We start from the raw sequence: 24649 nt of genomic DNA, 5'->3' as shown, positions 1-24649 counted from the left end.
GGTGGAATGCGGGCAGGGATAGAGAAGCACGCCCCATGATGTGCTACAACGTGACTTCTACACAACGACCCAGGAGCACATGCAGGGGTAGAGAGGAAATGTCTCTGCCACCAGCCCTGGGAGCACCCTTTTGATCAGGAACATGAGGACAGGACAGGAAGCTGCCCACTGGGTGCCGCAAGTGCAGGGGAGGGTCTGCTCCCCACCCTCCTGGCACCTATGGGAGAACTTGTCTGCAAGCTCAAGTGCAGGTGACAGAGCTGTGTCCCGCCAGAGACCCCCATCAAGGAGGAACACCCAACCCAGCAGCCTCCTGCTCAGTTCCCACCACATGCTACCCCAGGACTAAAGGCTTTGGTGCTCTGCAGAGGCAAAGCCAACAAGCCCTGGCCTAGGAAAGATCGTCTATAAGTAAGAAAGCAAGAAAAGTTGATTATAGGCACAGCACTCTCAAAACCCAAAGGCATAGTACCTCTGCTATTGGGTATTTAAAATACGAGAACAAAATGCTCCTCCACACGTGTTCCCTTTGCCTTTCTGATACCACGCTTCCCATCCCCAGTCTCCAGAGCTGCAGGGGGAACCCGCTCCCGTTGGCTCTGGCCCGAGGTAGCTGCCTACCTGGACAGTCCTCCTCGTAAGGGCTGCCGCTGAGGATGCTCTCCCCATCACAGTCTTTAAATAGAGAAACGAAAACAGGAAGGTTATGAGAGAAAGGGGCTCCCGCTCTTCCTCCCCCTGTTGGGGCCACGCCGGCTCACAGCATCGCCCTGCTCTCTCCCTGGATCCTCAGACCTTCCCTGGGCTCCGTGGGGTCATAGCCCTTCAACAAGACATTGATCACAGATGCAAAGCTTCAGACGAGAGTGAGGATGCCCCTTCACCTTGTCACTCGGCCCGTTTCCACCGGGCCGTTCTCGCTCTCACCTGCAGGACCATCACCTGAAGTTCCAACTGTGGGGGGGAGGTTACCTTCGACATGTTGACAGGTCCGAAGCCCAGGCCGCTTCAAATGACATGCACAATGACCACTTGGGGACGATGGAGACGTTCCCTCCATGTGGCCAACATCTACGGGACTATGGGATTCTACTAAACTGCAGTGTTCCCCACAGAGGAGTCGTGATTCAGAAGGAAGCCAAAACCGTAAGTGAACTTGTTTTACATTTCTACTCACTTTGAGACCTCCTCTCGGCTTCCTTCCTGGCAAAGGCCTTCAGAGGGAACCAAGAGCCTACTTTGCCTTTTCCCGCAGGCCAGTTAAACACCATTATGGCTGCTTGTGTTTAACCGCCATCGCACAAACAGCCTTGAGGAGAATTCAACAGCCTACTCAGAGGTGAGGTTTATTATGAAATGAAGTTGTTATTGGCTGAGTCATGGTGACTCCGAATTTGTTTTCCTTTGAGAACCCTGGGAACACTTTCCTGGGTGGGGATGGTTTTTTTTTTAATTTATTTTTTTAGATTATTTGAGGTGTAACTGCCATTTAATGAATTACACATATTGAAATTGTGCAATTTTATACATATTGCCATACGTTACTACTACTGTGGAAGCAAGGTGATGGGATTTTTTCTTACTGGAAAGTTCATACTGGCAGCTGTGTTGCTTGGGGGGATATAAATCTAGGAGAGCAGAAGCACGCACACGTACACACTCAGAATCCGACTTTACCGACTGACATCCAGACACAGCTCATCTCCCTGCACTCTACCCGCCACCTGGAGACTATGCGACTGCTTCTAGAAATGTGACCATAGTTCTCTGCCTGGAAAGTCCTACTTTCTATTTCACTTCACCTCTAATCCTCATTCCAGTGGGAACCCAGAGTTAAATGGCTCCCCTAACTAAGGACAGCAAGGGTTTTCCCCAACGCGTGAGTGACTTCAGAATACGTACCACTTTCACTTGTTCCTGAAGCCATCTGCAATTACAGGAAAGAAAACCATGAGAATCACTTCACCCCACACAGGCTTTGCACAGGTCTTTAGTGCTCTGGGTGACTTTAGCAAACCAGATAGGACACTGAGGCTGGGTCAAAGGCCCCGGCAGTAGGTGGAAAGCTGATTTTCCTGGAGGCTGTCTCCCAAGTCCACTGAGATTGGCAATGACAAAACTCTCAATCCAAGGACGAGAAATTGCTGCTGAGGAAGAGGCTCCCCAACCACACTATTTGTACACAGGTTTGGTGTGGCCCGTGGCAAGTGTCCTCTTGAATCAGGGGTCACTTGGCCAGAGACGACCACCCAACACTCTCCCCGCCAGAGGAATTATATGTATCATTTGTAATGTACACTGTCAAATTTTCCACTGAATTTGATTGGAAAATGTTAAAAAGACACAGGCCAAATGTGGTGTGACTTCTGCCAGGTCAAGTCACCAAACCAGAGCTCTTCACCAAACTCGATGGCAATTTCAACCTCCCCCAAAATGTAGTCACTCAGGAATTTTCTGGTGAGCACTGATAAGGTATTGTCCCATGTGACCTCTCCATCCCCCGAAGGAATCCACCCAATAGAACACTTTTGTCCCCTAATGAAGATGTCCTCACCTGATACAGTCCTTGTTTACTTTTTATGACTTCCTTGTCCGGCCTGTATAACCCTCTCCCAATCCGTAGCCCTTGGGAGCATCTCTGTAGTTGCTGCAAGGGATGCTGCCCAATTCATGAATCGCTTAATGAAACCAATTAGATCTCCAGATTTACTTGGGTGAATTTTGTTTTTTAACAAAAGGAAAGATATCAAGAAAGTAACATTTCTACCTCGGACAGAGCAACAGGCTCTTCCTCAGCAACAGGCACGGTCTCCTCTGCCTGATCCATAGGGAGGACCTCGGGTACTGCATTACGGGATACCAAGAAAAACACAGAGTAGCTTTCAGTCCATTGGTGGTGCTGCTCAAGAATGACTCAGGGAGGGATGCTTGATATGGACATGGGGCCAGAAAGTACAGAAGCAGGTGGTTTCCAAGCATGACTGAACCACTGCTATGGGCCATCCTTGACAATATGGCTGTAAAATGTGTAGTGCGAAGGCACTTTTTTTTTTTTTAAAGAAAATTGATCCTGGCAAGTTTAGTGTAAGTGGGACACACCCCCTGGGGAAACATACAACCTCATCCCAATGTCTGTCTCTGTTTCTCTCACACACACCCCCACTTATTCACAATCACACTCTGTAGAGTCATCCAAACCACCCCAAGCCTTGTCCACACGACCCAACAGCACATAAAAGGCACCCAATGCTGGAGCACATGCACTGGCTGAGGGGAAATGTCTCTGCCACCAGCCCTGGGAGCACCCTTTTGATCAGGAACATGAGGACAGGAGAGGGAGGTGCCCACTGGTTTCTGCATGTGCAGGGGAGGGTTTGCTCCCCAACTGCCTGGTGCCCATCAGAGAACTTCCCTGCAGGCTCAAGGGCAGGTGACAGAGCTGTGTCCTGCCAGAGTGCCTCCCTCCCGGAGGAACACCCAACCCAGCAGCCTCCTGCTCTGTTCCCACCACATGCTACCCCAGGACCAAAGGTGTTGGTGCTCTGCAGAGGCAAAGCCAACAAGCCCTGGTCTAGGAAAGATCATATTTAAGTAAGAAAACAAGAAAAGTTGATTATACGCACAGCACTCTCAAAACCCAAAGGCATAGAACCTCTGCTATTGTCTTTCTGATACCACGCTTCCCATCCCCAGTCTCCAGAGCTGCAGGGGGAACCCCGCTCCCGTTGGATGTGGCCCGAGGTAGCTGCCTACCTGGACAGTCCTCCTCGTCACTGCTGCCGCTGAGAAAGATCTCCACAACGCAGTCTTTAAGACACAATGCAAACAGGAAGGTTATGAGAGAAAGGGGCTCCCGCTCTTCCTCCCCCCGTTGGGGCCACGCCGGCTCACAGCATCGCCCTGCTCTCTCCCTGGGTCCTCAGACCTTCCCTGGGCTCTGTGGGGTCAGAGCCCTTCAACAAGACATTGATCACAGATGCAAAGCTTCAGATGAGAGCGAGGATGCCCCTTCACCTTGTCACTCGGCCCATTACCACTGGGCCGTTCTCGCTCTCACCTGCAGGACCATCACCTGAAGTTCCAACTGTTTGGGGGAGTTTACCTTCCGCGGGTGTAGTGATCAGATCCCAAGGCCCCTTCACACGAAATGCCCAACTACCACTCAGGGACGATGGAGATGTTCTGTCCATGTTGCCAACATCTATGGTACAATGAGATTCTACTAAACTACAGTGTACTCCACAGAGGACTCGTGATTCAAAAGGATGTGAAATCGTAAGTGACCTTGTTTTTCATTTCTATCTTACAGCACTCTTCTTGGCTTATTTCCTCGCAAAGGCCTTCAGAAGAAACCAAGACTCTATTTCATCTTTTCTCACAGGCCAGTTATATACCGTTTTGGCTGCTTGTCTTTAACTGCCATCTCACAAACAGCCTTGAGGAGAATTCAACAGCCTACTCAGAGGTGAGGTTTATTATTATCGGAAGTTGTTATTGGCTGAGTCATGGTCACTCCAATACACATGATGTTTTCCTTTGACAGTCCTGTGAACACTTTCCTCGGTGGGGATAGGAACACCATTGTTTCCATGTGATTTAGAAACAAGGACATGGTTTTTCCCATGGGTAATCCATTTCCCCACCCCACACTTCGTGTTCTTATTCTCTGCAGGAAATTGGAATCAGTATAAATCTCCTTATTGGAGATAGCAAGGGTGTACCACCTGTATTAGCAGGTGAGCAATCCCCAAATACTTACTGTTTCCGTCCCGTCTGGAGGGCACCTGCAATGAGAGAAAACACTGTTGCATCACATTATGTGTGTACTGTGTCCTTGGTGGTTTGGCAACTATTGCAAACGAAATGAGAAACAGTAGTAAGTCAAAGGCCCCCAAAACAAGCAGAGAGTCCTCCAATGGGAAAGGGCATGAGCTTTTCCTGGAGAATGTATCTGTCAAGTCCATCGAGGGAGCAATTGCAAAACTCTTAATCCATGGAGAAAAAAAATGTTTTTTGAGTAAAAGGGTCCCTACTGTACAGTTCACATCCTCGCCTTCCACCACACCAAGAAAATAGTATCTCACATTTAGAATGTACACTGTCATTTTTTCATATCTGAACTCAACTCAAAAAGAGAGGAACCAAGAAAACAACATTTCTGTCTTAGGCAAAGACAGGCAAGCTTACCTTGGAAGTAAATGGAGACTTTCCCTCTGCCCCGTCTGCAGGAAGCTCCTCATCCAGGCTCTCAGGGAGATCTAGGACCCAGAGAAAATGTCAGCCCATTGGTGGTGCTGCTCAGGAATTACTTGGGGATCTTTAGTGATACAGACATGGGGAGAGAGTGTATGGCAGTCATCTGCCGTTGGGCCACCTTCCTTGGCGCACAACAGGAAGTCAGCCTATAACAACTCTATTTGTAACCACCAAAACTAGGAGCAACCAAGCTGTCCTTCAACAGGTGACTGGATAAACAGAGTGATACATCCATACGATGACTCATTATTCTGTAGTAAATATAACTGAGCTACCAAGCCACACACACACACACACACAAAGACAAGGATGAACGTTAAGTAGAGATAAGTGAGAAAGTCAGTGTGGTGAAAAAGTCCATAATGATTCCAACTATTTGACATTCTGGAGAAAGAAAAACTATGGAGATCATGGAAAAGATCAGTGGTTGCTAGGATTTTATAGAGAAAGGGAAGAGGATGAGTAGGTGAAACTGGATTTATGAATGATAACCTTGCTGGGTAGAGGATTCTTGGTTGTAGGTTCTTCCCTTTTAATTCATCGAATATTTCATGCCTCTCCTTTCTGGCCTGTAGAGTTTCTGCTTAGAAATCTGCTTATAGCCTTCTGGAGTTTCCCATCTAGGTAACTATCTGCCTGTAAGATTCCCTCTTTATCTTTAATCTTTGCCATTTTAATTACTGTACGTCTTGGTGTTTTCTTCCTGGGGTTCATCTTGTTAGGGGCTGTCTGTGCTTCCAGGATCTGGTATCTGTTTCCTTCCCTAGATTGCAGATGTTTTCAGTTATTATTTCTTCAAAGAGAATTCTACTGCTTTGTCTCTCTCTTCTCCTTCTGGGACCCCTATGATGAGAGAATTGTTTTGTTTGTTGTCACATAGCTCTCTAAGAATCCTCTCCTTTTTAGAAATTCTTTTCTCTCTCTGTTCCTGAGCTTTGTTGCTTTCCTGGTCTCTATCTTTCATCTCATTGATTCTTCCTTCTACTTCCAGCAGTCTACTATTCATTCTCTCCATTATATTTTTCATTTCAGTTACTATATTCTTCAGCTCTGAGTGGCTCTTTTTCAAATCTATCTCTATGTTGAAGTTCTTACTGAGATGATTGATTCTTTCCCTCAGGTCAATGAGTACTGTTATGACTGTTACTTTGAAATCTTTATGAGGAAGATTGGTGGTCTGCTTTATTTAAACCTTTTTCTGGTGTCTTATCTTGTTCTTTTGTTTGGAACATATTTCTCTCTCTCCTCCTTTTGTCTGGGTTTCTGTGTTTCTTCCTTTGTATCAGAGAGATCTGCTTTGCCACCTGGCCAAGAAAGTAATGCCTTTATGAAGAAGGTGTCCTGTGGTGTCGAAAAGCATAAGACTCTGCTCCCCGGTGCCTGTTACTGGGCTGTGGGTGGGACTGCCTTCCTGCCTATATGTCTGCAGTGGCAGAGACTGGCAGTGATCCTCTACACGCCCTCTGTGTGCCTGGAGGCACTTCTGCTGGGGTGTGTTGTGGTTGGAGCCATGCTATGACTACCGGTTGGAAATGGCAGGCACTGCTGGGCCAGAGGGGCAGGTACTGCATGTATGAAAGGGAGTGCTCTGCAGGGCTGTGCCACCAGAAGGGCATGGCACATTTGGAGCTGGCTCCTGTAGGTCCCCAAACAGTTGGGCTGAGCAGGGCTAGGGGAGCATCATCCACCTGCCGTTTCTCCTCGGGAGAGAGCTCCCCCCAGCCCCCGTCCCTCTGGCACACTTCCTGCTGCTGGGACATCTTTCAAACAGCCACCTCTGTGTTGGGTCGCCATGGAACCAGTGGAGCATGCGTGTCCCAGAAGCAACAAGAGTCTCAGCCCCCCAGAGTGCTCCAGCTCTCCCTGGTGTCCAGCCGTATTAATCACCGAAGCCCAGAGCCCATCTCCAGGGCTAGATGTTCAGGATTCCTTATGCCCTCCCTCTCTTCCTCTCCCTCCTGCTTGTGGGCTGGGATGGGAGAAGGACTTGGGTCCCGATCGATCACAGCTCTGCCCATTTATCCTTCTCAGTGTGGGCTTCCCTTCTTCCCCAGGTGTAGGAGGTCTGTTCTTCAGTCTTCAGGTCATGGTCAGGGTGAGCTGTATTTGCCGTAATTGCTTCCCTTGTGTGTACTTTGTGGGGAGTTTCCACCTTGCCTTCCTACTCTGCCATGTTTTTTTCCAAAAATCCTGTAAATGCATTTTTTAGCTCTGTGGTTGTGGCATTAGTGATTGACCAGGTAAAGTATCCACACATGGAAAAAACATACGCTGTAGCATTTTTGTCTTAAGTGTGAGGCACTGACTAAACTATAATAATTCTTGAATCAGTTTAGATCAATGAATTTGTACAGTACCTTGAACTGACTTGTTCCTGGTAGGTATTCTCCTGCCTCGCCAGATGCCAGTTGTTCTCTCCCGGAGGTGGAGGCAGTCAGTACACCTCCTAAACCTCTCAGAAGTGGCATTTTTCATGTACTGGAGGCAAGATCCTGGAAAAAGCATTACAGTAGAGAGAGCATTACTGTGGTGTCAGAAGACCATAGTAAAACAAGTGAGAACTTACTCATAGTTCAAACTTTTCATCCCATTCATCAGTTGCCTGGGAGAGCCACCTGACTGGGAATGAACTTTAGGAAGATCTTGCAGCTTGATGTGTACTTAAAACACCCAACAGAGTATAAACAGATCCAGCTACTATGGAAAACAATATGGGAGAGTCCTCAAAATATTAATAAAACTACCATTTGATCTGGCAATTCCACTTTAGGGCTGATACCCAAGAGCATTGGAATCTGGATCTCACAATGACCCCTGCCCTCCCACGCACACTGCAGTGCTAGTCACAGTTGCCAAATATGGGGACAATCTAAGTGTCCGTGGACAGAGAAATGAGGACAGAAAATGTGGTTATATCTACAACGGGTATTGTTTGGCCTTAAAAAAGGAGATCCTGGCATCTCTGATGACACAGATGGCCCTGGAGGACATTATGCTAAGGGAAATAAGCCAGACATAGAAAGACAATACTTCACGATATCAGCTCTGTGTGGAATCTAAAATAGTCAAGCACATAGAAGCAGAGAGTTGAATGGTGTTTGTCAGGGTATGTGTGGAGGGAAATGTTGGGCAAGGGCTCAGAGTTTCAGTTTTACACATGCATACATTTTTTACTTGTAAGTTAATGTATATAATACATTTGTATAATAAGTACAACATAGGGCCTATGATTAAAGACACTGTATTGTGTGTTTAAAAATTTGCTAAGAATCATATGATCTTATGTTGAGTGCCTTTACCACAAAAGAAAAAAGAAATCCAACAGACCAATTATGTGAGAAAGTATCTTATTTTTGGTGAGACAATATAGAAAAGCGGCAGAGCACAGGGGCTGAGAGAATGGGGCCAGTGCCTGCTGACCTGGGCCTCAGGTCTCTGCACCATCCTGTGAAAAAGTTACTAGAGCCTACTTCCTGGGATCATAGCACGAGGCTCAAAATGATTAAATGTAGTAAAAGTCTTCAGAAAACAGACTGGTGATTCAGAAGTACATTGTAAGTGTTTCATCATTAAATGGCTGCACAAATAAGGTTGATGCTTGGTAGTGGTTGAATCCAGACAGGGAACTTGAATGGCTATGGGATGGGGGATGGTGAGAGGCTACTTTTCATCTCTTCCATAGCTGTGATGCTTTGCAGCTCATGGAGAATATCTGTTAGTATCTCCTGTGACCCCCATGTTAGCCCTGTGGGGTGGGCAGAACAGGGTCTGGGACCCATAGCATGTGGTTCATGGCATGGCAAATCAGATCTTAAAAGGTTTGCGCAGAGTCAAAACACTGACCTATGGTGGATCTGGGGCAAACCGGGTTGGTCCCATGAGGACAGATATCCCTGAAGCCCTGAGACCTGCCCAGGGCACCTGAGATCCAGCCCTGGAGCCCTGAACCAATGTCTCCCCTTGCTTCATTTCTCAAATCCTCCTGCCCGAGGCTTCTGCAGGAGACAGTGGAAGCCCTGGAGGAGGTGACTGGGCCAAGAGAAGAGCCCAGATCCTAACCCAGGCCTTTTCTCTCTGTTTCAATCTCTGATCCTAACAAAAGCAGTTTCCCTTAAAGGGAGCGCCTCTGAAGGGGCAGGGGATGTCCCTGTGGGCACCTGCCCCAGACTCTGCACACTGTCAGCTGTCTCACACTGACACCCGATGGCCAGGTGACCATCCTGAGGGACCAGTGGTCTGTTTAGCTCCCAAGCTGACTCAGAACCTGGGACATCCCAAAGTGCCAAGTGACCATTACAGGAGAGTGCGGGAGGCGAGTGCTGGGCCATGTGCAGGATGGAAACCAAATGGTGTAGCAGAAGGCAGATTTGTTAAGAGGGGTTGCAGGGCATGCAGTAAAGCAGAGAGGGTGCTCCCCAGGCAGAGGAGCCCCTCCCGGGCAGTCTGTTAGCTCTGTTATTGGAAGTACAACAAGCAGCTGAAGGACAGGGTGGAACAGTCATGACTTCTCTGGGGAGAGCCTTAGAAAGAGGGGGTGTTTTCCTTATTAAGTCTCTTCCAGGGGTTGTCATTACAAGTAGAAACTGTCATGGCAGTGATGGGCATGATGTTTACTATGTAAATGAGATTTTGATGAAGTCAGAGATGTGTTCCCCATCAAACCGGATGTCATCCTGGGTAGATCTAGTTCCAGTCAGTTTCCACCACATCTTGCTTGTCAGTCTTGGACCCCTCTGCCAGTTGCCCCCCTCTCTGGCTAGTCAAGCTAGTTCAGGCCTTTGTCTGCTTACCCTGCTCTGTCCCTTTCTGACCCCATGAAGGGTCTGCTAGGAATTAGCTTCCCTTCAGCTGACCAGCCCTGCTTGAAGAGCTAGAGTGAATTAACCGGGAAGCGGCCATTTGGGCTGGTGCTTCAGTGGTTTCATGAATCACGTCTGTGGCCCTCCATGTCCCACTCCTGCTCTGAGCCCAGTCTGAGCAGCCCAGGGTAAGGCTTAGATAAAAGGAAGGCAGCTGCACCCAGGGATTGTGGAACTGGCCATAATTCCTTACCTGGGAAACTCATTTCTTACTATACCCCCAACCCCCATCCCCACCAGGTACCTGGAAGGAGGGTGGCTCCAGAGACTAAAGTCAGCAAGCAAGCCCCGCGTTACTTATCTAGATTATTTCCTTAGCGAGTGAGGAATTCTGGGAGACTTACGGTTTTCTCTTGCTCCTGATGCCACCTGCAATGACAGAGGAGAAATCACTGTGAGAATCAGACCACTTTGTGTCCTGTTTGCACAGGAATTTTGTTCTCTTGGTGACTGTAGAAAACCAGATGAGATGCCATGGTTGAGTCAAAGGCCCCTCAAACAAGCATCGAGGGACATACGGAAAAGACAAAAGCTTTTCCTGGAGAGTGTAGCTCTCCGGTCTGGTTTGTGTGGCAATTACAAAATCCTTAATCCAAAAAGGAAAAATTGCTGAGGAAAACTGGATGCCCTTTTAAATCAAGTATCAGTGGCTAAGATTCTTCTCCATCCCTCTCTCCCAAATAAGCTCTACCTGATATCTTCTGTCTGTATGTGATCAGCTTTCCTATCTAAACTTGATTGAAAAGGAAGCCGAGAAAGCAATCACTGTTTCTGTCTTGGAGGAAGGCAGCCTTACCGTGGCTCCTGACCGGACCTTCTGCTCCGCCTTGCTTTCACAGGGCTCCACCACGTCCTCAGGGCCAACTAGGGAGATGCGGAATTGAGTCAGTACAGTGGCGGTGCTCGGGAATTCCTCAGGGAACTGAGGGTGATTGGACGGAGGAGGGACTCGGGTGTGGGTGGTTAACAAGCACGGACTGAGCTGTTGCTGGGCCGTCCCCTTGTTGGAAGAAGGACGGCGGAGTGAGCAGGAGGGACATGAGAATCAAAGCCTGTGGCTTTCCAGGTAAAGACCCCCCAAGGCCTGGTGAAACAGTCCGTCTACACATGAGTCAGTGATATCAGGTGACTCTGGACCCACACCCTGTGGCCCCAGACAAAACATATGCGTCATTGTTCTCCAGAAAGATCCAGGGGCCAGATTCCCGGTGGGCAGACAGTATGTTCAGGCGAGATGAACTCCATCCAGCTCACAGGAAGGGAAGGTCACCGGCTAGTAGAAAGTCCTGTGTTCTCAAATATGGGAAACAATGTCATCCCGCATTATTGATTCCTCACAAAAAACAAGTGCCTACAAACAGAATATAAATTCCTGAGATACTTGCCAAGTCATAGAAAAGCAAGTCATAGAAAAGACCATAGCTTAGCTTTCAGAAAGAGATCTGGACGAAAGGTCAAGGAACTAAGGTCAAGGAACACATTACACTGAAACCACTTTGATAGATACTCATTCTTTTTGAAAGCTATAATTCTCCCTGCAAATGGATGCAATTGTCTAGTTACCTAAAATTTCATTGCTCTCAGCTACGTACGTTACCTATTTTTCTTTGTGTGTTACTGACAATCTATGTATTTGGTTATCTACCAGTCACTAAATCAATTCATTAACCAATTGTCTCTTTCATTGTATGTTGAAAGACTGGCTATTCCTTGGGGAAGAAATCACTCTATTTCACCATGCTTACATGTGGGGTGCTGAATGAGTTGGGTGGTAGCATATAATTGATTTCTCTGTAAAATGCAATTTTGTATAATACCTACAACATAAAAGTAAATTGAAACCTAGACACTCACATTCCTTTTTTATTATTAAGGTATCATTGAAATACATTCTTATGAAGGTTTCACATGAAAAACATTGTGCTTACTACATTCACCCATATTATCAAGCCCCCCTCACACCCCAGTGCAGGCACTGTCCATCAGCTTAGTGAGATGCCACAGAGTCACTACCTGTCTTCTCTGTGCTATACTGTCTTCCCCTTGACACCTGTGACATTATGACGTGTGTGCCAGTCATAGTGCCCCTCAATGTGCTTCTCCTCCCCTCACCCCCTCTCCCCTCACCCCTGTTTGGTAACCACTACACCCTTCTTGGAGTCTGTGAGTCCACTGCTATTTTATTCCTACACTTTGCTTCCTTGTTATACTCCACAAATAGACACTCACATTCTAATGATCTCTTTTGGAAAACTATTTCCAGTTGACACTTGAACAACATGGGTGTGAACTGTGGGGGTCCACTTATAAGTGGATTGTTTTTCAACAAATACACTATAGTACAGGAAACGGATTTTCTCTTAATGTTTTCTTAATATTTTCTTTTCTCTAGCTTACTTTATTCAAAGAATACAATATATAATACATTTAGCATACAAAATATATGCTAATTGACTATGTTATCAGTAAGACTTCAGATCAACCATAGGCTATTAGTAGTTAAATTTGGGGGAAGTCAGTTATCACCCAGATATAAACCCATGCATCTGTAGTTCAATATGACAAAGGAGCCATGAATATACAGTGACAACAAGTCAGTCTCTTCAATAACTGGTGTTGGGAAAACTGGGCAGCTACATGAAAGAGAATGAAACTGGATTACTGTCTAATTCCATACATAAAAGTAAACTTGAAATGGATAAAATATTTAAAAGTAAGACATGAGACCATAAATCTCTTAGAAGACAACCTAGGCAAAAATCTCTTGAACAAAAGTATAAGCAAAGTTCTTCTGGACACATCTCATGCAAGAGAAACGAAAGCAAAAATGAATAGGTGGGACAACATCAAACTGAAAAGTTTCTGTACAGTAAAGGACACCAACAGAACAAAAAGGCAGCCTTCATTTGGGAGGATATATTCATAAATGATTTATCTGATAAGGGTTTAACATCCAAAATATATAAAGAACTCATAGAACTCCACAGCAAAAAGAAAAAACAACCTGATTAAAAAGTGGGCAGGGGACCTGAACAGACATTTCCCCAGAGAAGAAATACAGATGGCCAACAGGCACATGAAAAGATGCTCCACATCACCAAGGAAATCCAAATGAAAACCACAAGGTGGTACCACCTGACACCATTCAGAATGGCCATTATCCAAAGGACAATAGCAAGTGCTGGCAAGGATGTGGAGCAATGGGAACCCTCCTACACTCTCGGAATAGAAATCGGCGCAGCCCCTATGGAAAGCAGGGTGGAGGTTCCTCAAACAACTGAAATAGAAATATACAACCCAGTAATTCCACTTCTAGAAATTTACCTGAGGATAATAAAATCCCTGATTTGTAAAGGTAGATGCATTCCTGTGTTTATTGCTGCATTATTTACAATAGCCAAGATACGGAAACAACCAAAGTGTCCATCAATAAATACATGGATAAAGAAGAGGTGGTACATATACACAATGGAATATTACTCAGCCATAGAAAGAAAGAAATCCTGCCATTTGTGACAACATGGATGGGCCTGGAGGGTATTATGTTCAGTCAAATAATCCAGGCAGAGAAAGACAAGTACCATATGATTTCACTTATTTGTGGAATCTAAAGAAAAAGCAAAGTGAACAAAATAGCAGTAGACTCATAGACGCTGAGCAGTGACTGGTGGTTACCTTGGGAGAGGGGTTGGGATTAGTGGGTGGTGAGCAGGAAGGGGATAAAGGGGCACAAAAGATCTCAGTCATAATACGAGTTGTTTGTGGGACGGGTAACACAGCATGGAGAATATAGCCAATGATTCTCTTACATCTCTCTATGCTGCCAGACAGTAACTGCACTAGTTGGGGTCAGAATTGAATAATGTGAACCACTGTGTTGTACATTCGAAACTAATATCAGATTGTATATCATCCATACTTCAATTTTTAAAAAAAGGTATTCGAGTTTCAGCTGCACTGGGTGGGCGTCAGTGGCCCCAGCCCTGCATTGTCCAGGGGTCAACTATATATGAACAGGAGTGACAGGACCGACAGTGTGCTGACCTCAACACACATTCAGTGTCAGGAGCGCGGGGAAGGTTTGTGATGGTGATAGATTCCCTTCCTTGTGGGAAATGCCTCCATACTCATCTCAACCCTTCTAAATTTCTGAAGTTAATTTTAATTGATGAGGCAAAAAAAACTGCCATATTTTCCCCAGAGCTGAGAAGTGACAGGTGCAGAGTATAAGAGGAAATGGTATGTCTTTCTAAATGGAGAAAAGATAAGGCAACCAACTTGATAAAATAACCAAAAATAGAAATTGAGGAATAAACAAAACTATACAACATATTTGTAACTCTGTATGACAAGTTAGAGAAAGGAAATTTTTAGATGAGAAAGGAAATTTAGAGATGAGAAAAATATTTTGAGAAAAAGCTAACAAGTCCATTAGTAGCAACAGCATCCTGAGAAGATCTTTATGAACATACCTTCACAACAACAGTGGAGGTTTCCAGTGAACTCGGTAAGACAAATTAAAGAAAGGAAATTTTAAAAAGACGAGAAAAGTACTTTGAGAAAAAGCTAACAAGTCCATTAGTAGCAACAGTATTCTGAGAACATCTTTGTGAACATACCTGTACAACAATTGAGGTTTCCCATTTCCAAAGGGTCTAGATATGAAGCTGAGAGTTTCTCACCTCTCACCAGAGTGAACTACTCAGCTCACAGTGTGGCCGATGAAACAGAACCCAAGGTGGGCATCACCACGTTACCGTGGCCACAGCGCATCATAGAAGCCTGAGAGTGGATGCAGCCCCGCCCACCTCAGGTCCCACTACCTCTGGCAAGGCAAGTGTGTATTCAGTGGACAAGTGTGGCGCTTAAAAGAAAGTTCTGTTTCGAATTTTATTGTTGTTAACAACCATTTGATCAATAAATATGAGAGATGCCCTCACCAAAAAATATATATATATATAAACACACTTCCAATTGTAAAACAAATAAGAAACCAGGATGTAATGTATAACATAAGGAATATAGTCAAACTATTGTAACAACTTGGTATGGTGATAGCTGGTACCTAGAATTATCATGTATATAAATGTTGAATAACTGTGTTGTACACCTGAAACTAATGTAATACTGTGTGTCAACTACCCTTCAATAAAAAATAATTATCCAGGAAAAAAAAAAAAAAGAAAGTTCTGTTTCAATAACTGAACCCTAGTCTCACACATTATTCTCCATTTCTTAAACACATTACATAAGGGGAAATAACCAGCCCCCCAGATACAGCCAATAACCAAAATTTCAGGGGTAAGTGGGAAAGACAAAGCATTTTGAGAATAAATAGGGGTCCCATTTTTTCTGTGAAATACCAGCCCTTCCCATTTCTAGCATCCTGAGTCACCAGACTTTTCTAGAATGATTTAAAGTCAGTTCCAGATGAAATAAAGAGCATTAATCGAAATTCAGTTTAGAAAGTCATATTTTTCTAAAGCATATATTCATCGAAATATATGTTTTTCCTCTCATCATATATCTATCCTACCTACTTTTTCTCTGTGTGAGCCAAGACTATGTACTTAGATCTCTTAATCTTGTGAATTTACTGAGCAATTTCTTGGTCATTTTGTGTGTGAAAAGGTGACTCTTCACTAAATAATGAAGGGGGAAAATCACTGTATTTTTCACCACTGCATTTCTTTGAGGCTGACTGAGTTAAGTGAAAAACTTATACTTAATGCTTTTCTAAATGAAATATTTTGAATAGCCCCCAAACCTCAAGATTAAATGTGTACATTGTTGCAGAGGCCATCTCTGCAATAATCCAGCTGAACCTGAGAGGGGTGGATGGGAGATTGAAGAAAAACACAGAGAGAGGTACAAGAAAGACACAGAAACCAAAGTTAGGATGACCGCTCACTGACCACCGGTGGCAGACATGGGGTACAGTTTTATTTCTGAGCACAGCTTATATGCACAGCAGGGTTCTGGGTTTCACGGGGGCAGGTTTGACAATGTTGTGGATGCTAACCTGGCCAGAGATACAGACACAGTATCTACCTACAACTCGCCGCACGATGGCATGTGCATGTGTGCACTGGCCATGTGCCCCTGGCCTCTGTCAGCCTTTAGAGAGGACAGGAGAGTAACCGGGCCAATGGCCAGGCTGCCGCCTCAGGTGCGGTGTGACCGCCACCACCCCCAGGCTCCTTGACGGCTGTGCTTTACACATTTTCCCATAGATCGTCACATGACCCCTGGGGCTCAAACTGGAAACAGTGAGCCCACAGCCAGAGCAGGGAGAGTGGCACCGCAAAGCCCCTTCCCTTGGCTCTGCATCTGCACCAGGCTGCCCTAGCTTTGAGCTGTGTCTGTGAGCATCTGTGCTTCACCTGCATTTATTTTGTGCATCCGTTAAGAAGATGTGCCCTAAGGTATCACAAAAGCCTTAGGTTCTTTTGGGGGTCTGCAAATGCTCAAAGAATTTCCATATGAATGAATGGTAATTGAATTTTGCTTCACATCATTTTGGCTTACAAAAGGTTTCATACATATACTCTACTTTCAGGTATCGGGAGAAACCTGAACTAGAACCTAGTTTTTGTGGGGCTTGAAACCTAACTTTTGGGAGGATCTCTAAAACACACGTATAAGCACACTCACATACATACATATACACGGGTGTGCACAGCTTTGGGAGGAACCCTGGAGATTAAAGCTTGCCAAACTGCACTGTTAACTGCCTCTTGTTCCTTCCATGGAAGCCCTTCCTTTCCCTTATACCTCATGGGTACATCTGCATCTCTACCAGGTTGTCATACAGTGTCACTTTTGGGTTATCTCGACTCTACGTGAATTCATTGTCTGCCATGTATTGACCACTTTGTACCTAGTACTTTGCTAAGTGTTTTCCTCACATCCTGTTTAATCCTTTAGAAATGGGTTTCTCAGCCTGGGTAATACTGTTGTTCTGGACCAGGTGATTCTTTTTGGGGAGAGGAGACGTTCTATCTTGAGAGCTCTTAACATATTTAGCAGCATTTCAGCCTTTCCCCACTAGATGGCAGGAGCGCACCACACTCCCACTCCAGGTGATTAAAATATTTCCCGACATCGCCAGATATCCACTGGGGGCAAAATCCCTCTGGTTGAGAACCACCGCTGCTGTAGAAATACTGTTCAAAGAGTGGTTTGTTACCTGCAAAGAGGTGACCACAGAAACTGAGATGAAATGTTTAGAAATTTAACAGTTTGACGTTGTTGCAACATCCAATCAAGTAGATAGCTACAGGTGTCCCTTAACTGGAATGCTTTGCAGGTACACAGAGCTGCTTATTAGTCATGCACAGTAGGTGTTTAGTGGCCCTGGACAGATTAAAAGTTACAAAAACTAGCCCTTTACCACAGTTTGAAAAACACTACAGTGGGTATTTTTGTTTTCATTTTTAAAGAGGAGGAAACACTCCAGTAGGTATTTTTTTCTGCACTTTTATAGAGGAAGAAACAGGCAGATTGTATAATTTTGTGTTAGGTCATGTAGCATGTAAATGTAGATGGAAACCCAGACAGTCTGACCCCAAGCCCTGAATTCTTTTTTTTTTTAACAGTGGTATATTTATTTAGTAAGTTATTTTTAAATTTATTTATTTTTTGGTATCATGAATATATACTTACATGAACAACATTGTTTACCAGATAACTCCCATTATCAAGTCCCCACCACATACCCCATTACAGTCACTGTCCGTCAGTGTAGTAAGATGCTGTAGAATCACTACTTGTCTTCTCTGTGCTATACTACTTTCCCCGTGCCCCACCCCCACATTATGTGTGCTAATCGTAATGCCCCTTTTTCCCCCGTATCCCTCCCTTCCCAGTCATTCTCCCCAGTCTCTTTCCCTTTGGTAACTGTTAGTCCATTCTTGGGTTCTGTGAGTCTGCTGCTGTTTGTTCCTTCAGTTTTGTTTCTTTGTTTTTTTCAAAAACCACATTTATGTAAAAGGTATCTTTAAAACAATGCCATGGATACTTAAAAGGTTACATGTAGTTGTGATTTAATATGGCCATGAAAATACAGCATTACCCATATTTTCTGTACCTAAGGGAAAGCTGCTAAGTATAATAAGGATCAGATAGTCATAAAACAATAAACTTGGAAGATATTTAATGTATCCTGTCTCTGTTTACTGCTTGTTGGAGTGGTGTGGGTTTTTAAATCAGCTTTTTTAAAAAAAAAAAAAAAGACTAAATATAGTCATTCGAGTACAAATAGCTATATTATTTTAATCTGAAGAGGTAAGAATGTATGTTACACCTTGAGGAATAAGTAACATACAATATAGGAGGAAAATGATATAAAAACAAATTCTATTAAGTCAAGAGAATCAGTGGGAAACTACATGTAATGCTATATAGACTTTATATTTCAGATTTCTAAAATAATAATTTCAACCTGTAATAACTAAAAAGGCTTTGACCTTTTAATGGTCAATTTTACTATACTTTCCTATTTTAAAATACAATATTGTCACTAAATCTAAAGACAGATATGAGAACACTTTAGGAAAGAGTCCTTCTCACTCAGTGTTACTTCCCCACTGCATATATTTAGTTTTTATACTCTTATTATGATATGCACACAATATTTTGATATTTCTGCCTCACTGAACAAATGAATGAGTTTTGCATGGAATCTGTATCATTTCTTCCACATGGATGCATCTCTATTCTTGTTCTCAATGATTTTGTCGTGAATCTCCAAGCCATCTGGTCTGTCAGCAGGTCCATTTTCCAAAATTTTTGAGACATAAATTCCTTCTGGTAATGTTTCTTCCTCATTCTGATTTGGTCGACCTCCTATAATATTGAATCCCAATGTGTCATTTTCTCTTTCTAACACAATGGTGAGTGGCTTGTATTGTCCATCCTGGTCCAGGGCGCTGCGACGGGCGCGCGCCGCGCCCGGGCGAGCCGCTCCTGCAGCCCCGAGGGCCCCGGGACGCAGCCCCGGCGGCGGGCAGTGCGGAGGGCGCAGCGCGCCACGTGCGCCGCCAGCTCGCGCGGCCGGACGGGGCGGCGGCGGCGGCGGGCGCGGTGGTCGCAGCGGCCGCGCAGCTCCCGCCCGAGGCGGCGCAGCGGCGACACCCGGCAGGGCCCCCCGGGCAGAGGCGCCAGGGCCCGGCAGCACCGCCCAGAGCACCCGGCTGTTCCTTTCGTTTTTGCTTTGTTCTTATACTCCAAAGAGGAGTGAAATCATTTGATATTTGCCTTTCTCTGCCTGGCTTATTTCCCTGAGCATAATACCCTTAGGACCATCCATGTTGTTGCAAATGGTAGGGTTTTTTTCTTCTTATGGCTGAATAGTATTCTGTTGTGTGTATGTACATCTTCTTTATCCATTCATCTACTGATGGACACTTAGGCTGCTTCCATTTCTTGGCTATTGTAAATAGTGCTGCGATAAACATAGGGGTGCATCTGTCTTTTTCAAACTGGGCTCCTTCATTCTTAGGGTAAATTCCTAGGAGTGGAATTCCTGGGTCAAATGGTATTTGTATTTTGAGCATTTTGAGGAATCTCCATACTGCTTTCCACAATGGTTGAACTAATTTACATTCCCACCAGCAGTGTAGGAGGGTTCCCCTTTCTCCACAACCTCTCCAACATTTGTTGTTGTTTGTCTTTTGGATGTTGGCCATCCTAACTGGTGTGAGGTTATATCTCATTGTGGTTTTAATTTGCATTTGTCTGATGATAAGCGATGTGGAGCATCTTTTCATGTGCCTGTTGACCATCTGAATTTCTTCTTTGGAGAAGAGTCTGTTCAGATCCTCTGCCCATTTTTTAATTGGATCATTTGCTTTTTGTTTGTTGGGGTACGTGAGCTCTTTGTATATTTTGGATGTCAACCCCTTATTGGATATATCATTTATGAATATATTCTCCCACACTATAGGATGTCTTTTTGTTCTACTGATGCTGTACTTTGCTGTACAGAAGCTTTTTAGTTTGATATAGACCCACTTCATCATTTTTGCTTCTGTTTCCCTTGCCTGGGGAGATATATTCATGACGAAGTTGCTTATGTTTATATTCAAGAGAGTTTTGCCTATGTTTTCTTCTAAGAGTTTTATGGTTTCATTACTTACATTCAGGTCTTTGATCCATTTCAAGTTTACTTTTGTGTGTGAAGTTAGACAGTAATCCAGTTTCAATCTCTTACAGGTAGCTGTCCAGCTTTGCCAGCACCAGCTATTGAAGAGGCTGTCATTTCCCCATTGTACATCAATGGCTCCTTTATCGTATATTAATTGACCATATATGCTTGAGTTAATATCTGAACTCTCTATTGAGTTCCACTGGTCTATGGGTCTGTTCTTGTGTCATTACCAAATTGTCTTGATTATTGTGGCTTTGTAGTAGAGCTTGAAGTTGGGAAGCAAGATCATCCCTGCTTTTTTCTTCCTTCTCAGGATTGCTTTGGCTATTTGGGGTCTTCTGTGGTTCCATATGAATTTTAGAACTATTTGTTCCAGTTCGTTGAAGAATGCTGTTGGTATTTTGATAGGGATTGCATTGAATCTGTAGATTGCTTGAGGCAGGATGGCCATTTAACAATATTAATTCTTCCTACCCAAGAGCATGGGATGAATTTCCATTTGTTAGTATCCTCTTTAATTTCTCTTAAGAGTGTCTTGTAGTTTTCAGGGTATAGGTCTTTTCACTTCCTTGGTTAGGTTTATTCCTAGGTATTTTATTCTTTTTGATGCAATTGTGAATAGAATTGTTTTCCTGATTTCTCTTTCTGCTAGTTCATCATTAATGTATAGGAATGCAACAGATTTCTGTGTATTAATTTTGTATCCTGCAACTTTGCTGAATTCAGATATTAGTTCTAGTAGTTTTGGAGTGGAGTCTTTAGGTTTTTTTATGTACAATATCATGTCATCTACAAATAGTGACAGTTTGACTTCTTCCTTGCCAATCTGGATGCCTTGTATTTCTTTGTGTTGTCTGATTGCCGTGGCTAGGACCTCCAGTACTATGTTGAATAACAGTGGAGAGAGTGGGCATCCTTGTCTTGTTCCCAATCTTAGAGGAAAAGCTTTCAGCTTCTCACTGTTAAGTATGACATTGGCTGTGGGTTTGTCATATATAGCCTTTATTATATTGAGGTACTTGCCCTCTATACCCATTTTGTTGAGAGTTTTTATCATGAATGGATGTTGAATTTTGTCGAATGCTTTTTCAGCATCTATAGAGATGGTCATGTGGGTTTTTTTCCTTCTTTTTGTTGATGTGGTGGATGATGTTGATGGATTTTCGAATATTGTACCATTCTTGCATCCCTGGGATGAATCCCACTTGATCATGGGGTATGATCCTCTTGACGTATTTTTGAATTTGGTTTGCTAATATTTTGTTGAGTATTTTTGCATCTATGTTCGTCAGGTATATTGGTCTGTAGTTTTCTTTTTTTGTGGTGTCTTTGCTTGGTTTTGGTATTAGAGTGATGCTGGCTTCATAGAATTAGTTTGGAAGTATTCCCTCTTCTATTTTTTGGAAAACTTTAAGGAGGATGGGCATTATGTCTTTAAATGTCTGATAAAATTCAGCAGTGAATCCATTGGCCTGGGAGTTTTGTTCTTGGGTAGTTTTTTGATTACAGATTCAATTTCATTGCTGGTAATTACTCTGTTTAGATTTTCTGCTTCTTCCTGGGTCAGTCTTGGAAGGTTGTATTTTTCTAGAAAGTTGTCCATTTCTTCTAGGTTATCCAGTTTGTTAGTATATAGTTTTCATAGTATTCTCTAATTATTCTTTGTATTTCTGTGGTGTCTGTCATGATTTTTCCTTTCTCATTTCTGATTCTGTATATGTGTGTAGATTCTCTTTTTTTCTTAATAAGTCTGGCTAGGGGTTTATCTATTTTGTTCATTTTCTCAAAGAACCAGCTCTCAGTTTCATTAATTTTTCTATTGTTTTATTCTTCTCAATTTTAGTTATTTCTTCTCTGATCTTTACTTTGTCCCTCCTTCTGCTGACTTTGGGCCTCATTTGTTCTTCTTTTTCCAGTCTAAATTGAATTTAGACTGTTCATTAATCATTTTTTTTAACTTAAAATGTTTTTATAAATTTTAAATGCTGTATTTGAAGTGGAAATTATTTTACTGACTTGAGCAACTGAACTGCCACCTCTGGGTTTCAGCTTCCCCTGTCACAGACTTGGAGGTAGATCAGTCTGTGTTTGAAATTCCCGAATCTTACCACGTTCAAGACAATGGCAGAAACGTGCAGTTGCAAGATGGAGAATCGGAGATAATGCAGTTTGCCATCCAGCAGAGCCTGCTGGAGTCCGGCAGCAGCCAGGTGGGTTTGTCAGGGTGAACGGCAGGGCGGGGGAGGCTTTCCCTCCCGCTTGGCCTCAGTGTTGAGCTAACCTGAGAGGCTCATGCTACGTAACAAGCTTGGCGTATCTGTGGTATTTACAGAGATCACTGTGGTACACCCAGTCTTTTACAGAAGCTTATCATAGGAGGCATCTGTGTAGCCCCCGTCAGCACCACCCACAGGATGCCTCCCTTTCCTTTTCCTGATGTGCACGCAGGTGAAAAGTCATGTGATATTTTGGAGTGTGCAATATAATTTTCTAGTACTGAAACAGTCAATTCATGCTAGTTTATAGCATCACATTTTTCTGGAATATTAGCTGTGTGGACAGTCTCATAGGAAGGTATGTGGATCTTAACCCCTTCTTCTTGCCCAAGGAAGGCCGATCATCATAGTGTGGTTCTGTAGTGAGTATGTGATGAAATCAGCAGTACACCCCATTCAACAGTCCAGAGCCCCACCGCCCAGGCAGCTGTTTCCAGATTCAGCCTGGAGATGTGCAAAGGCCTTAGACTTTGGGGTTATTCCAGTCATCTCATCATGGTAAGATAGACTTTGTTGTGTATTTTTCTGGAGCCCGTGAGAAGATTTTAACAGACAAGGATTTTATTAGGGGAAATGCCCGTGTGAGGGAAAGTAGGGAGAGAGCTGGGGAAGTGGGGGAGCTGAGAGACCACAACCCAAGTCTGGCCCTGAGGGGTGGGGTGGAAGCATCCTGGACACAAGGTCAGCAAAGCCATCAGGGAGTCCTCTGGGCAAAAGTGGCCATCAGACAGGTCCCATGTCTCCTCGGAGTGGGCCTGCCATAGTAGGCCTGCCACATCCAGTCATCAGCTGGGAGCCTGGCCTTGGTACCAGCATGGCACGGGTTCCCACCCACAGCGGCTGGGGCCTTGGTCGGCTCTGCTCCTGTAGCTGGAGGCCCACCAGGCACATTTTTGTGGCCACCACTGAAGCAGACCCGGAGCCCAGCGTCCATCTCTTCCACCTTCCAGCTGTATCACTATAAGCAAGTTATTTAACCCCTCTGAGCCTTAGATTCCTCATTGGTAAAACTGTGACCATAGTTCCTCTCATTTCCAAAAATGGGCATAAAGCTCACATGAGCTGTCATATAAAAAACAATTAGAATTGTGCTTAGGTTTGGATCCCAAATCCAACTGTCATCAATATTCTCTAGCTGTGTGACCTTGGGTTTGTGCCTTAACATCACTGGGCCTCAGTGTCCTCATCTGTAAAGTGGGAGGAGTAAGACTGGTCATTAGTTCCAATCAGACACAATGACTAGATGAGATATACAAAAGCTTTGTTGGGGAGAATGCCTGTGAAGCAAAATCGGAAGGGAGCCTGAGGAGAACCGCAGGGACAGCAGGCCTTGGAGCAGGTCTGATCCCCCTGGAGGAGAGCGGGAGGGAGGGCGGTTAGGGCCCAGGGGTCTTAGGTTGTGGTGCAGTTCTGAGGAAGTTGCAGGCAGGGCGTTGGGGAATCCTTGAGGATGAAATAGAGCGTCAAAGGAGCCATGCGTGTCCCAGAAATTGTGCTGCCCACTGTCCCTGCTGGCTCAGGCTGGCTGAGAGCGGCCCATGGGGAGCGTGGCCAGGTGAGAACATAGTGGTGCATTCAGAGCCCGGCAGCCTGTCAGTCAATTTCACCCCTGCAGTTGGAGATCTGGGGGGTGCTATGTCATGGAGTCTCATACACAGTAAGTGCTCAATAAATACTTGCCATTATGGTTATAAATAACTACCATCACTATGCTTACTCATGGCAAAGAGTGTTAGTAATCTTCTCTGCAGCCTGTGAGACACTCCCTCCCTCCACTACCACTGCTAATAGAAAGCAATGCTTCTCTTAAGGTCATGGCTAAAAATCAGGCCAGTCTGGGCTTTGCTTCAGATTTTCTTTGAATGAGGAGTTAGTGAACAGAAGAACACACATGTCAGGGATGAGTGTGATTTCTAGGAGTCATTTGGTTTTGTTTTCTCATACAGTCCACTAGAGAAAATCAGCTCATGGGCTGCTGTCCTGCACTGCATCAAATCCCAGCCACGTGCAAATTGTTTTTCTTAAATAATTCTCCCCACCACACCTTCTCCCACCCACCCAATCTTCCCAGAAGTAGAGTTATTGTGGTTCCAGCCTAAGGGCTGCCC

The 24649-nt window shown here is 44.5% G+C and overlaps 1 long non-coding RNA gene across 2 annotated transcripts; it reads left to right on the top strand.

Annotated features, from left to right (window-relative positions):
• Positions 1-1031: 1031 nt before the first annotated feature.
• LOC118934197 (uncharacterized) lies at positions 1032-22929 on the top strand. 2 transcript variants are annotated; one of them, XR_008993747.1, is made up of 5 exons: positions 1032-1146; positions 1256-1339; positions 4310-4465; positions 22315-22475; positions 22878-22929. It is a non-coding gene; the product is annotated as an uncharacterized LOC118934197 (long non-coding RNA). The 2 variants fall into 2 exon arrangements; XR_008993746.1 differs by lacking the exons at positions 22315-22475; positions 22878-22929 and having other exon boundaries at positions 4310-4540.
• The last annotated feature ends 1720 nt before the right edge of the window (positions 22930-24649 follow it).

This window comes from Manis pentadactyla, chromosome 14 (genome assembly GCF_030020395.1).
Source record: "Manis pentadactyla isolate mManPen7 chromosome 14, mManPen7.hap1, whole genome shotgun sequence".
In the NCBI taxonomy this organism is placed as follows: Eukaryota; Metazoa; Chordata; class Mammalia; order Pholidota; family Manidae; genus Manis; species Manis pentadactyla.
The sequence above is the reverse complement of the archived record's forward strand: the minus strand, read 5'-3'. Positions and strand labels throughout refer to the sequence as shown.